At 43.5% G+C, this 11975-nt stretch overlaps 1 pseudogene; it reads left to right on the top strand.

Moving 5' to 3' along the window:
- Positions 1 to 10939: 10939 nt before the first annotated feature.
- Positions 10940 to 11669, top strand: LOC129490172 (phosphoglycerate mutase 1-like; annotated as a pseudogene).
- The last annotated feature ends 306 nt before the right edge of the window (positions 11670 to 11975 follow it).

Here is an 11975-nt window from a genome sequence, read left to right on the forward strand (position 1 = left end):
CAGGGTATAAAGTTGTAGCATTTCCTCAGCCTCCAAAGTTCAGCACAATAAAAATTGGGAAGCTTTTTTTTTTTTTTTTGAGACAGAGTCTTGCTCTGTCATCCAGGCTGGAGTGCAATGGTATGATCTCGGCTCACTGCAACCTCCGCCTCCCAGGTTCAAGCGATTCTCCCACCTCAGCCTCCCGAGTAGCTGGGATTACAGGCACCTGCCATCATGCCCAGCTAATTTTTGTATTTTTGTAGAGATGGGTTTCACCATGTTGGCCAGGCTGGTCTTGAACTCCTGACCAAGTCCAAGGTGAACTCCTGACCAAGTCCAAGGTGAACTCCTGACCAGGCCGAGGTGATCCGCCTCCCTCGGCCTCCCAAAGTGCTGGGATTACAGGCCTGAGCCACCGCGCCCAGCTAGCATTTTTTTGCCTAAGGGTTTGGGCAGATTCCTTAACCTCTTTTGCCTATCTATTCATAGACACAGAAGACAGACAAGAGGTTCAGAAATTGCTGTGGATGAAAAGCAGCAGTTTTATGGCAAGTTATATCAAAGTCTGAGAATATCTAAAGACTTATTTAAAAGGAAACTTTAGGAAGTAAATCCGATTTTAAGAATCGTTCTTGGAATATTTTTGCTTCAAGTGATATATTTAAGTTTTCTTATATTTGTTAAGAATGAATTGGATCACTCGAGCTCAGGAGTTCAAGACCAGCCTGCGCGACATAGTGAGACCTTATCTCTATTAAAAAAAAACATTGAATTGCATAAGATAAGGATGTATATTTTGCTAATAAAATTTCACTGTATTGTGTTTGTCTAAGGTTCTGATTTCTACTTGCCCTAGAAGAGAAACAATCTTGCTACTGCAGATACACAAGAGTGACATCTAGTGGCCGTGCAAGCCAACTTCAGACATTTACGGAGCCGTGTCGTGTTTTTAGAAGCAGCTGCACAGGTTTTCTTCACCCCTAACTGCATAGTTCATGGAGTTTCTCTCCAATATCCCTGACCCCACTCATCCAGCATCTGCTTGGATACCTCCAGTGATAGAGAATTAACACTTCCAGGTTCTAGCTGTTTCATTCAGCCCTACTAGCAAATTCTTCCTTGAATTGTGCTAACGTATACGTGTCTCCATTAACATTTGTCTCCGATAGCATCTTCCAGTCCTAATTCAGCTTCATGCCTTCACATCAAATACACCTTATCTCTTCTTTCTTCTGATATATAAAGATTGTTCTCCTGGTTCCTGGGTCTGTTTCCCTCCAGCATAAATAGCTCCCATACTTCCACCCGTGCCAAAATCACCCAGTTTACTCAACTGACAGGTACTAAATTGTGTCCACAGTATCATCTGTTTAATTCCAGTGTGATATTTCTGAAAATACCTTGGGAATAATAATGATGGTGCTAAGCTAACTCTGTTTCCCCAGGGCAGTGGAGATCTGTCTGGCAGAGAGAGATGCTTGAACAAGCCTGCCTGATTGTGAGGGTGCCCTCCACTCACTTTCTCTTCCTTGAGGAATGGCAGTCATATCCACTTACATTAAAAATTACATTATTATGGTGTAACTTTTGAGTTAGAAATTACATCGCTTCCTCTAGGAACAGTGGCACCTTTCACTCCCACTCTCTTTTGGGTGTCAAGGGGAGGCAAAACTATTATATTGTTATACTTAATCATACAGACAAATGTATTATTTTAAAAATCACAGTTCTGGGTTAGTGGGTGCTTTAGGCTTTTATTCTAGCGACCAAATGCCCTATGAAATCTTTAAGTTAAATCTCCAAATATAAAGTATATCTGCTTTGGCTGAAATGGAGGTGGGGGGCAGAATAGATGTGGGGGGCAGGGGAGGGAGTTGGGCTCCATCTGCTCAGCCCACCCTTCATCCCCATCCCCAGGGTCCCCAGTCCACAGGCACCACCAAACACGAATCTGATCCAAACCACTGGTGCCAAGAAAAGTAGACATTTTGTAAGGATATTTTGTTCCACTCCCGGAAATAAATGTGAAAATTTGGGGGGGAAATTTATATTCTAAGAAAAAACAGATTACCCAGTTAACCATTAAAAAGATAGACAACTTAAAATACCAATTACCTAAGGAGAAGTTGAGAACTTGTCAGTTACCACCTTAAGATGTTCCAGGCCATCTGTTTCCACAGATGAGTGGTAATAAACATTCAAGGAACAAAATATTTTTAATACTGTTTAAACAATTTCAGAGAATAAAGTGAGAAAGATATCTTCCAAATTGCTTTAACCAAGCCAGCATAACATTGATGCCATACCATTAAAAACATAACAAGGAAGTACAGGAAAGGAAAACACCACCTTTTCCTTTCCTATCTCATCTATTTACCTATGTGTGTATGTATGTAGATGCACGCATACATATAAAATACAATTCAGCAGCACATAGAAAGAATACTAAACCATAGCCTAATGGATTTATTTTTAAAAAATAAAGCTAGAATAACTTAAGGATATGTATTGGTATAATTCTCTACGTTTATAGGTTAAATAGATCCTCAAAACTATTTGAAAAAGTTGAACATCAATTTCTTAGTTTTAAATTCCTTCTAATAAAATAGGAATGGATGTGTTCTTTAATAAAATTAAATTTATATCTCTAGTGAAAAGTATGTGTCATGCCTAATGGTGAATCACATCAAATCTGTTACACTTTAACACTTTTCTGGATATGCCAACCATTGAATTAGAGAGTAGAGATAAATAAATAAAAGGTGAAACTAGAAGAAAGGTAAAGAATAATATTATTATTGTTAGCTGATACACACATAATTTTATACCTGGATAAAACAGTAAAATCAATCCAAAGGCAATTTTGAAAAACAGTAGGAGAATTCAATAACGAAGCTGCATAAAAATTTAATATGCAAAAATCCAGGTTCTAGAGGGGAAAGGGGGAAAAGGGAAGGGGGAAAGAGGGGAGGAGAGAGACGGGAAGAGAAAACAGACAGAGGAAGAGACAGTGAGAAGGAGAAAGGGGAGGAGACTTGGGGGAAGAAAAAGGAGGAAAGAGAGAGGGAGAGATAAGCAAAGAGGAAGAGAGGGAGAGGAAGAGAGAAGGAGAGAGACAGAGAGAAACCGGTTGTCTTGGACTCGAGTCTTCGGCAGTCATCACCTTCCTCCCTACCAGCTAAACAGGGCCTTTTCTCATCTTCTAGCTTGAAGCAAAATCTGCCTTTTTCTCCACAGTGATGTCATAAGAAAAGATCACGGTCGCATAACTTGTCCCCTTTCTAGCAATAAGAACCCACATATTTCTTTCAGGGGGAAAGATATGGAGAATTTTTATAGAGACTAAGCAGCAAGATTTTGAAATAGAGATTTCAAGTGGTTTATCATAGAAGGTATCTAGAACACAATCCTATAGGGATTTCATGGATCATTATCAATTTTCTGTCCGTCCCTAATCAGATTAAACTGTGTTGTTGAGAGAAGGGGTATATGGGTTATGCCATAGTATTTAGACAAAAGAAAATAAACAGGTGCAAATTTATACTATTCCAAGTAATTCAATTGGAATGGGAATAGATGGAAAAGAAACGAAACAGGAGCTCAAGGTTGGTTGATAGCACTGATTGCTCTTGGTATAACTGAGATGGAGTAGAGACTCCTCCTAGGGACTTGCGGGCACCAAAGCATAGAAACAAAGTAAAATCTTGAGCTCTTTTGAAGGAAATTCCGGGGACCTAGCTAGCCTTAAGAAGTGAATGAGCAACTCGATAAGCTAGAAGGTAATAGTAGCTTAAAATAATAGCCAAGGAAGTTAGAGTCAGGAGAACATTTGGTTCCCTATAGAAACTAGAGATAACATCTTAACATATGTCCCTGAGTTGTTTTCTAGAAACCCAGATTCTTATCAAAGGAATCCTCTGGCACACAGACCTCAGATAAGGGGGAACTGAGGGCTGAACTCTAATGGCTGTGCTTTATCCTAGATTTCTTCCTGAGAGGCCTGGAAGAGGTCACACCCATAAGCCAGGGCTAACATTCTTTTCCGTTGATAACAAATTTTTAGACAAAGCCTCACTTCCTTAACCAAGTCAGAAAATCTTCAAATCGGCAGGACGCAGTGGCTCACGCCTGTAATCCCAGCACTTTGAGAGGCCAAGGCTGCAGGCAGAATCACCTGAGGTCAGGAGATAGAGACCAGCCTGGCCAACATGACGAAGCCCCGTCTTTACTAAAAATAACAAAAATTAGCTGGGCATGTTGGCGCGCGCCTGTAATCCCAGCCACTCGGGAGGCTGAGACAGGAGAATCACTTGAACTCGGGAGGTAGAGGTTGCAGTGAGCAGAGATCGTGCCACTGCACTCCAGCCTGGGTGACAGAGGGAGACTCCGTCTCAAAAAAACACAAACAAACAAAAAAGAAAATCTTCTAATCTTCCTGTGACCTGTGGGCCCCCTCCTAATCACCCCCCATCTGCAACACACATACACATGCTTTGAGATGTCCTGCCTTTTTAGGTTAAACCTAGTAATAATGATTTATGACTTTGCCTGTAACCTCTGCCTCCTCACGTTTATTTTTTATTTTTATTTTTTTTGAGACGTAGTTTCACTCTTGTTGCTCAGGCTGGAGTGCAGTGGCGCGATCTTGGCTCACTGCAACCTCTGCCTCCTGGGTTCAAGCGATTCTCCTGCCTCAGCCTCCCTGATAGCTGGGATTACAGATGCATGCCACCACACCTGGCTAATTTTTGTATTTTTAGTAGAGACAGGGTTTCACCATGTTGGCCAGGCTGGTTTTGAACTCCTGAGCTCAAGTGATCCACCCACCTCGGCCTCCCAAAGTGCTGAGATTACAGGTGTGAGCCACCGTGCTCAGCCAGAAAAGTTTTTTATTATTACAGTTTGGATGGTGCACATTTGAAAATGATCAATTTCCCTGCTTTCTTAAGCAGAGCTTATTGCTTATAATGTTACATTGTGAGTGAGTCACAGTCACCATTTATGACTATTGTAAGGTAATTGTGCAGGATAAAAGTAGCATCTCCCAAGGGACACGCTCAGGGTCCAAAAGAGGCTACTTGGAATTGGCACCACCTGGGGTCAGGATGGCTAAGACAGAACCCGTCTCAGTTCAGGTGGTGGCTCTAGTGATACCAGCCCAGAACAGGATGGAGGAGAGGCTCTTCAGTGCCATCCTGCTGAAAAACAGATTCCAAGAGTAAGCTCCCCTTCTCTGGGACAAGATAGTGTTTTGTCCTAAATAATAATAATAATTGCTTTGGAGAGATGTGCTTGTTCACAGATAACTTGCACGCTTACGATTCTTGCTGGTGGAATTAGGATCTATTCCTCCCACTTCAGAGTTGACAGACTGGGGCAGAGGGGAGTCTCCATTAACTTTTGGGCAAAGCCTGAGCTCTGGAGTTTTCCACTGACAGGTGGAAAGGATGGAGTTCCCAAAGGAAGGGATGTGTGGCTTCCGGACGTGTGACCTGCAGAGGAGCTGTTAGGAGCAGAAAGGGTGTGAGGAGCAGATAGAAAGAGGTCAGGAGAGAGGGAGCCTCCAAAGGTCTCAGGCTGGAGTTTCCTCTCCTTAGCTGCAAAGACCAAGGCTCTCATCCTTCCACTGCTGTGCTCTGAGACGCCCACCTGGCCCTTCAGTAATTCAGCTGGTCTAGGGAGGCTGGGAAGCTTGAGACAGGAAGGTATTTGCCTCCTGATTGCCACAGGCTGAAATGGAGTTCAGCGTCAACCGCCTTCTCTCCCCTCCTCCACCCACATTTTTAAAATCTCTGTGGCAGTGCCACCCGTGAGCACTAGTGGCCATTGACAGGTGACATTCCAGGCCTATAAGACTGAGTGGCTTGTTCCTGATGGTCCTCAACCTCCCTGCCCTACACACTCACCCCATGATCTAGTAAAGATCACTTCCCAGGGCTGAAGGGAGGGACTCACCTCCACACCCACACTAGAGTCCATCTGTTTTCCGTTTCTGGTTTCCTCCCTCATTGTCAAGCTGTCAGCAATAAATTCCAACTTGCTTTTATTAAAAAGGAATGGGGACACTTATGTGGTTATTTTAGCCAAGATGCATATTCTAAATCTAATCATGATGAGACATTGCACAAACCCCAATTTTATAAAACACCTGGCCTGTATTCCTCAAAAATGTCAATATTATGAAAGACAAAGTATGGCTGAGGAACTGTTCCAGATTAAACGAATCAAAGAGATGTGATGAAAACATGGAACATATGATCCTGGGCTGGATACTATACTAGAAATTGTTGCTATAACCGTATTGGCTATAACCGTATTGGCTATAACTGTGGCAACCATTGACATTTGAATGTGAACTGTAGATAAGACAATCATATTGTAGCAATGCTGAATTTCCTGCGTTTGATCATTGTAGTGGAATACAGTGAAAGAATATATTTGTTTTTATGGAATACACATGATACACACAACCTACCTTGAAATCGTTCAGAAAAACTATGTATACATACACAGAATGATAAAGCAAAGCAAATGTAGTAAAATGTTAACAAGTTGATAGACTGCATATGGGTTTTTTTACATGATTATTGCAACTTTAAGTTTGAAATTCTTTCAAAGAAAATAAATGTCAAAAAGAAAGTGATGAGGAACTCCAAAAAAAATCGTGGGAGGACTATTTAAATATCAGCAATTCAAATAAACATGAAAAAGTTCAACATCACTAACAACCCAAGTGGTGCCAAATGGTATATTAAAAATCGAATCCCATTAACCTACTGCAGAAAAGGATAATATAATATCAATTTTTGGTCATGGATCAGTGACACAGGAGCCCTTGTCCCTGCTAGTAAGTGGATACTGTTTTTGAAAAACAATTTTGGACTTTAAAATGCTCTTATAAGGCCAAGTATGGTGGCTTACACCTGTAATCCCAATGCTTTATAAGGAGGTCAAGGTGGGAGGATCATTTGAAGCCAGGAGTTGGAGACCAGCCTGGGCAATATAGCAAGATGCCATCTCTTTAAAAAAAAAAAAATTTTTTTAGGGCCGGGTGCAGTGGCTCATGCCTGTAATCCCAGCACTTTGGGAGGCTGAGGCAGGCAGGTCACTGGAGCCCAGGAGTTTGAGACAGCCTGGGAAACATGGTGAAACCTTGTCTCTACAAAAAAAAAAAAAAAAAAAAAAAATTAGCCAGATGTGATGGCAAGCACCTTTAGCCCCAGCTATTCAAGGACCTGAAGTGGGAGGATCACTTGAGCCCAGGAGTTTGAGGCTGCAGTGAGCCGTGATCATGTCACTGCATTCCTATCTGGGTGACAGAGTGAGACTGTCTCATGAATAAACAAATAAAATATTCTTTTCCTTCTTCTTTTTGAGACAGGGTCTCTCTCTGTTGCCCAGGCTGGAGTCCAGTGGTACAATAATGGCTCACGGCAGCTTCGACCTCCTGTGCTCAAGCAAGCCTCCCACCTCAGCCTCTGGAGTAGCTGTGACTACAGGTGTACACCACCTCGCCTGGCTAATAAAATGCTCTTATACTTAGACCTCATAATGGAATTCTTAAAAGTTTATCCTAAAGAAAAAAAAATCAGAGATAGAGATAGAGATTTTATGGCTGGGTGCGGTGGCCCACGCCTCTAATCCCAGCCCTTTGGGAGGCTGAGGTGGGTGGATCACGAGGTCAGGAGATCGAGAGCATCCTGGCTAAATTGGTGAAACCCCGTCTTTACTAAAAAATGCGAAAAAATAGCTAGGTGTGGTGGCAGGCGCCTGTAGTCTCAGTTACTCGGGAGGCTGAGGCAGCAGAATGGTGTGAACCTGGGAGGTGGAGCTTGCAGTGAGCCAAGACCACATCACTGCACACCAGCCTGGGCGACAGGGCGAGACTCCATCTCAAAAAAAAGAAAAATCTCTATGATGTAATTTACTATGGAGAAAAACAGCATCATCTAAATGTCCCAAAATAGCATAATGGTTAAGTAGATGATAGTATACTTATACATGAAAAAAGCCAGTTTTTCATACAGACCCTTACCAAGAAGAAAATATAATAAGGAAAAATAGTGTTCCTCTATATTAGCAATAAAATGGAGGGAAAATGCCTTAGAATAAAGTTAAGAATCCACAGTATGTACATAAATAAGAACATAATACTCTATTGGAATAACTCGAAGAAATATTTTAACAAATTTAAAGATAAATTTGGATGAGAAATCTCAAGGCTGGGCGTGGTGGCTCATACCCATAATCCCAGCACTTTGGGAGGCTAAGGTGCGCAGATCACTTGAGGCCAGGAGTTTGAGACCAGCCTGGACAAGATGATGAAATCCTGTCTCTACCAAAATTACAAAAATTAGCCAGGTGTGGTGGCACGTGTTCGTAATCCCAGCTACTCGAGAGGCTGAGGCAGGAGAATTGCTTGGACCTGGGAGGCGGAAGTTGCAGTGAGCTGAGATTGCCATCTGGGCAACAGAACAAGACTGTCTCCAGAAAGACAAAAAAAAAAAAAAAAAAAGAAGAAAAAGAAAGAAAGCAAGAAAAGAAATCTCAAAAATGTAAACTTTTCAAGTCCTCTAAATTAATAGATAAATTCAATGCAACCTCAATCACTAACAAGCTAATTCTAATTCACATAAACAATTATACATAAATTAATTCATATAGAAAACTTGTCTTGGAAAATGATCAGGAGGGGAAAACTAGTCCCACTAGATATCAACATATATAAAAGTTACAGTGATAAAAACTTTGGTACTGGTAAAGAATAAATAGATCAATCGCTGGTACAGAATAAAGTCTAGAATTAGACCCAAGGATATATGGCCATTTAATTTGTGATAAAGTTAATGTGTTAATTGTTAATCTATTGTCTGCCCCGCTTCTGAAGTATGCCTGTATACTCAATTTGTGACGTGGCTGAAACTCAAAATCATTTCTACTTTGGCAGGTGACTCCCTGTAGACCGACCCACAGGGGGCGCAAGAGGGAGCGTGGAGGACCAGACGAGGGAAAAGATTCTTTTTTTTTCTCTCTTTCTTGGGAAAAGAGGGAAGAGCTTCTTGCTCCTTCCGGTTTGCTTCCTGTTCCTGTCCGCTTAGCCCCGCAGTGTTCATTGGTTGGTCCTATATCCTGGTCTCTCCACACTTTCAGAACCAGGCTCATTGTTTAGGATCTTCCAGAATGCCCTTTCTCAAACACCAAAATGAATTCCAAAGAGACAAAAAATTAAAATATAAAAAATAAAATATTATGGATTCTAGATGACAGGGGTAAGGAGGAATCTGGGAAAATGGCAGTTTGTTCTGTGACATCCACAATGCATCCCGAACCGGCTGCAGCCCAGCTGCTCTGTTCTCCTAAGCTAGGGAGCTGCTGAGGCTGAAAGGTGTGGGCAGTGCCAGTGGCTCGGGTGGGCGCACACCAGACAGGAGTGGAACAGGAATTTTCACCTCTGTGCCAGAGGAGATCCTGGAAACAAGCCTCAAAAAGTCTTGGGGCAAGAAAAAGGAGGCATACTGTGGTATCTAGGAGTCAGTTTGAACAGGCCATGGCTACAGAGGGGCAGGGCTGTGGCTTCCATGTCAGTGTTGCTGAAAGAGCTAGAGGTCTGGGAGGAGTCTCCCTGACCTCAAGGAGGAGCTGAGTTCTGTCTCCCCCAGCAGGGGATGTCCCAGGTGTTACCAGCCCTTCCAACTTGGGGCCTATTAAAGGACTGATAACTGGCCAGTGGCTCACACCCCTATCCCCATGGGCAGACAATGGTGTCTGCCCCTCTCCCAGGATAGCCACTCCCTAAAGACCTCTAGCAGCTGGGAACCCAGCAGCCAGACACAAGAGCAAACAGAACCAGAGAAACATGTCTCCTAGTGTAATTGAACTGCTGGAGGAATCAGAACATGTCAAGAGCACTCAAGGAGCTCTAAGTCCAGTATAAAAAAAAAAGTCTCTCTGCTAAGACGGCAGGTTGAACACTTGCATATAGTGAAGTTAGCTAAGAAGAGAAGACACTATGCAATGCAGTGCAAGGGGAATTCGAGGGCAGATGAGGACTTTCTTTGGGGGTGGGGGTGCAGATAAGAAAGGTTTCAAAGTATTCAGAGAAGGAAATGCAGGGATTTGAATCCAACTCTAACTCCAAAGCCCATGCCCTTTTCTCTGGCACTTTGCTAGGATCTGGTAGGGCCCAGAGACAAGTAAGAATAGAGCTTGCTCTCCTGGTATTTTAGAACAAACAGAGACAGAGCAAGCAGGTGAAGGTCAGTTATCCCATTCTTCTCCCAGAAGGGCTTTCACTGCCCAACACAGCTCAGGTCCTCCTTTCACAAAACAAACTCTCAGGGGGACTCTGGCTGGCAGAGGTATATCTCAGTCCTGTTCTTTAAAAGTCACTAAGTCAACAGCATTTTGGTAATTCCTACAGCAGCTTCATAGAAGCACTAAAACTTTTCTCTGCCCACATCCCATGTCCCTCAAGTCTGGCTGAAAGAAAACAGGAAAGATTTGAGGCCCCGGGACCCTTGGCAAAAAGCCTATGTGTGGCAGAGGTTTGTCTGCAGCCTCCCTGACTTTCACCACACCTACCTCATAAGGACTTAACTTACTGTCTCAGAGTAAGACCCTAAAAAGAGAATTTGAGGTGTTGACTCTTTCTGACCCCCATCGTCCCAATTACATACTTATCCACATAATAACAGCTCAGTGACAACTTCTTGCCATTATGGCTTTGAAAGCTTCTACTACGTCCCAGACAAGGACTCCTTTTTCTCCCCCCAGTATAACAATGTTTTTATCCAATGACATATGCTACAAGAATATTCTGACTTTCTGATTTCAGGCAAAGACACACTCACCAACTTATTACTTGACACAGCAAGTCCCAGTCGGAGAATATCATATGAAACAAATAGGAATTATTTGCAAGAATCCAAAACATAGGCTGCATCCCCAGCCCACCGCCATGGTCACCTACAAGCTAGTACTGATCAGGTGTGGTGAGGGCACACGTGGAACCTGGAGAATCACGTCAGCAGCGGGTACGATGCCAATCTAATCCTGGTAGGCCACAAGGAGGCAAAGTGCGGCAGGCAGGCTCTGCGAGATGCTGGCTATGAGTTTGACATCTGCTTCCCCTCAGTGCAGAAGAGAGCGATCGGATCCTCTGGATAGTGCTAGATGCCATTGATCAGACACGGCTGCCAGTAGTGAGGACTTGGTGCCTCAAGGAGTGGCATTATGGGGGTCTGACTGGCCTCAATAAAGCAGAAACTTCTGCAAAGCATGATGAGGCCCAGGTGAAGATCTGGAGGCGCTCCTGTGATGTCCCACCACCTCCGATGGATCCCGACCATCCTTTGTACAGCAATATCAGTAAGGATTGCAGGTATGCAGACCTCACCGAAGATCACCTATCCTCCAGTGAGAGTCTGAAGGAAATAGTTCCTCGGATCAAGGAGGGGAAATGGGTACTGACTGCAGCCCATGGCAACAGCCTTCGGGGCACTGTAAAGCATCTGGAGGGTCTCTCTGAAGAGGCTATCATGGAGCTGAACCTGCCGACTGGTATTCCCATCGTCTATGAATTGGACAAGAACTTGAAGCCCATCAAGCCCATGCAGTTCCTGGGGGATGAAGCGACTGTGCGTAAAGCCACGGAAGCTGTGGCTGCCCAGAGCAAGGCTAAGAAGTGAAGGCCAGCAGGCATGCTACTGTCCCCCGGAACACCTTCCCTGGCCATCCCTTCCTCTGCCCCTGCCCATCCCTTCCTCTGCCCCTGCCCCCTGCACATGTCACACTGACCACATCTGTAGGCATCTTATGTTGTAGCTGCAGATGGGGACCAGTGGCTCACATTTTCATTTTAGCCATTTGTCTCCTGTACCCACTCCCTTCATACAGTCTAGTCGGAATAGCAGTTCTAGGTTACAGGTTCTCAGTCCAAGCTGAGAAAAAGCTCCCCTTGTCCAAGAGAGTTGAAAGGTAGTGACTTGGGTTTT

Source organism: Symphalangus syndactylus, chromosome 9 (assembly GCF_028878055.3).
Source record: "Symphalangus syndactylus isolate Jambi chromosome 9, NHGRI_mSymSyn1-v2.1_pri, whole genome shotgun sequence".
In the NCBI taxonomy this organism is placed as follows: domain Eukaryota; kingdom Metazoa; phylum Chordata; class Mammalia; order Primates; family Hylobatidae; genus Symphalangus; species Symphalangus syndactylus.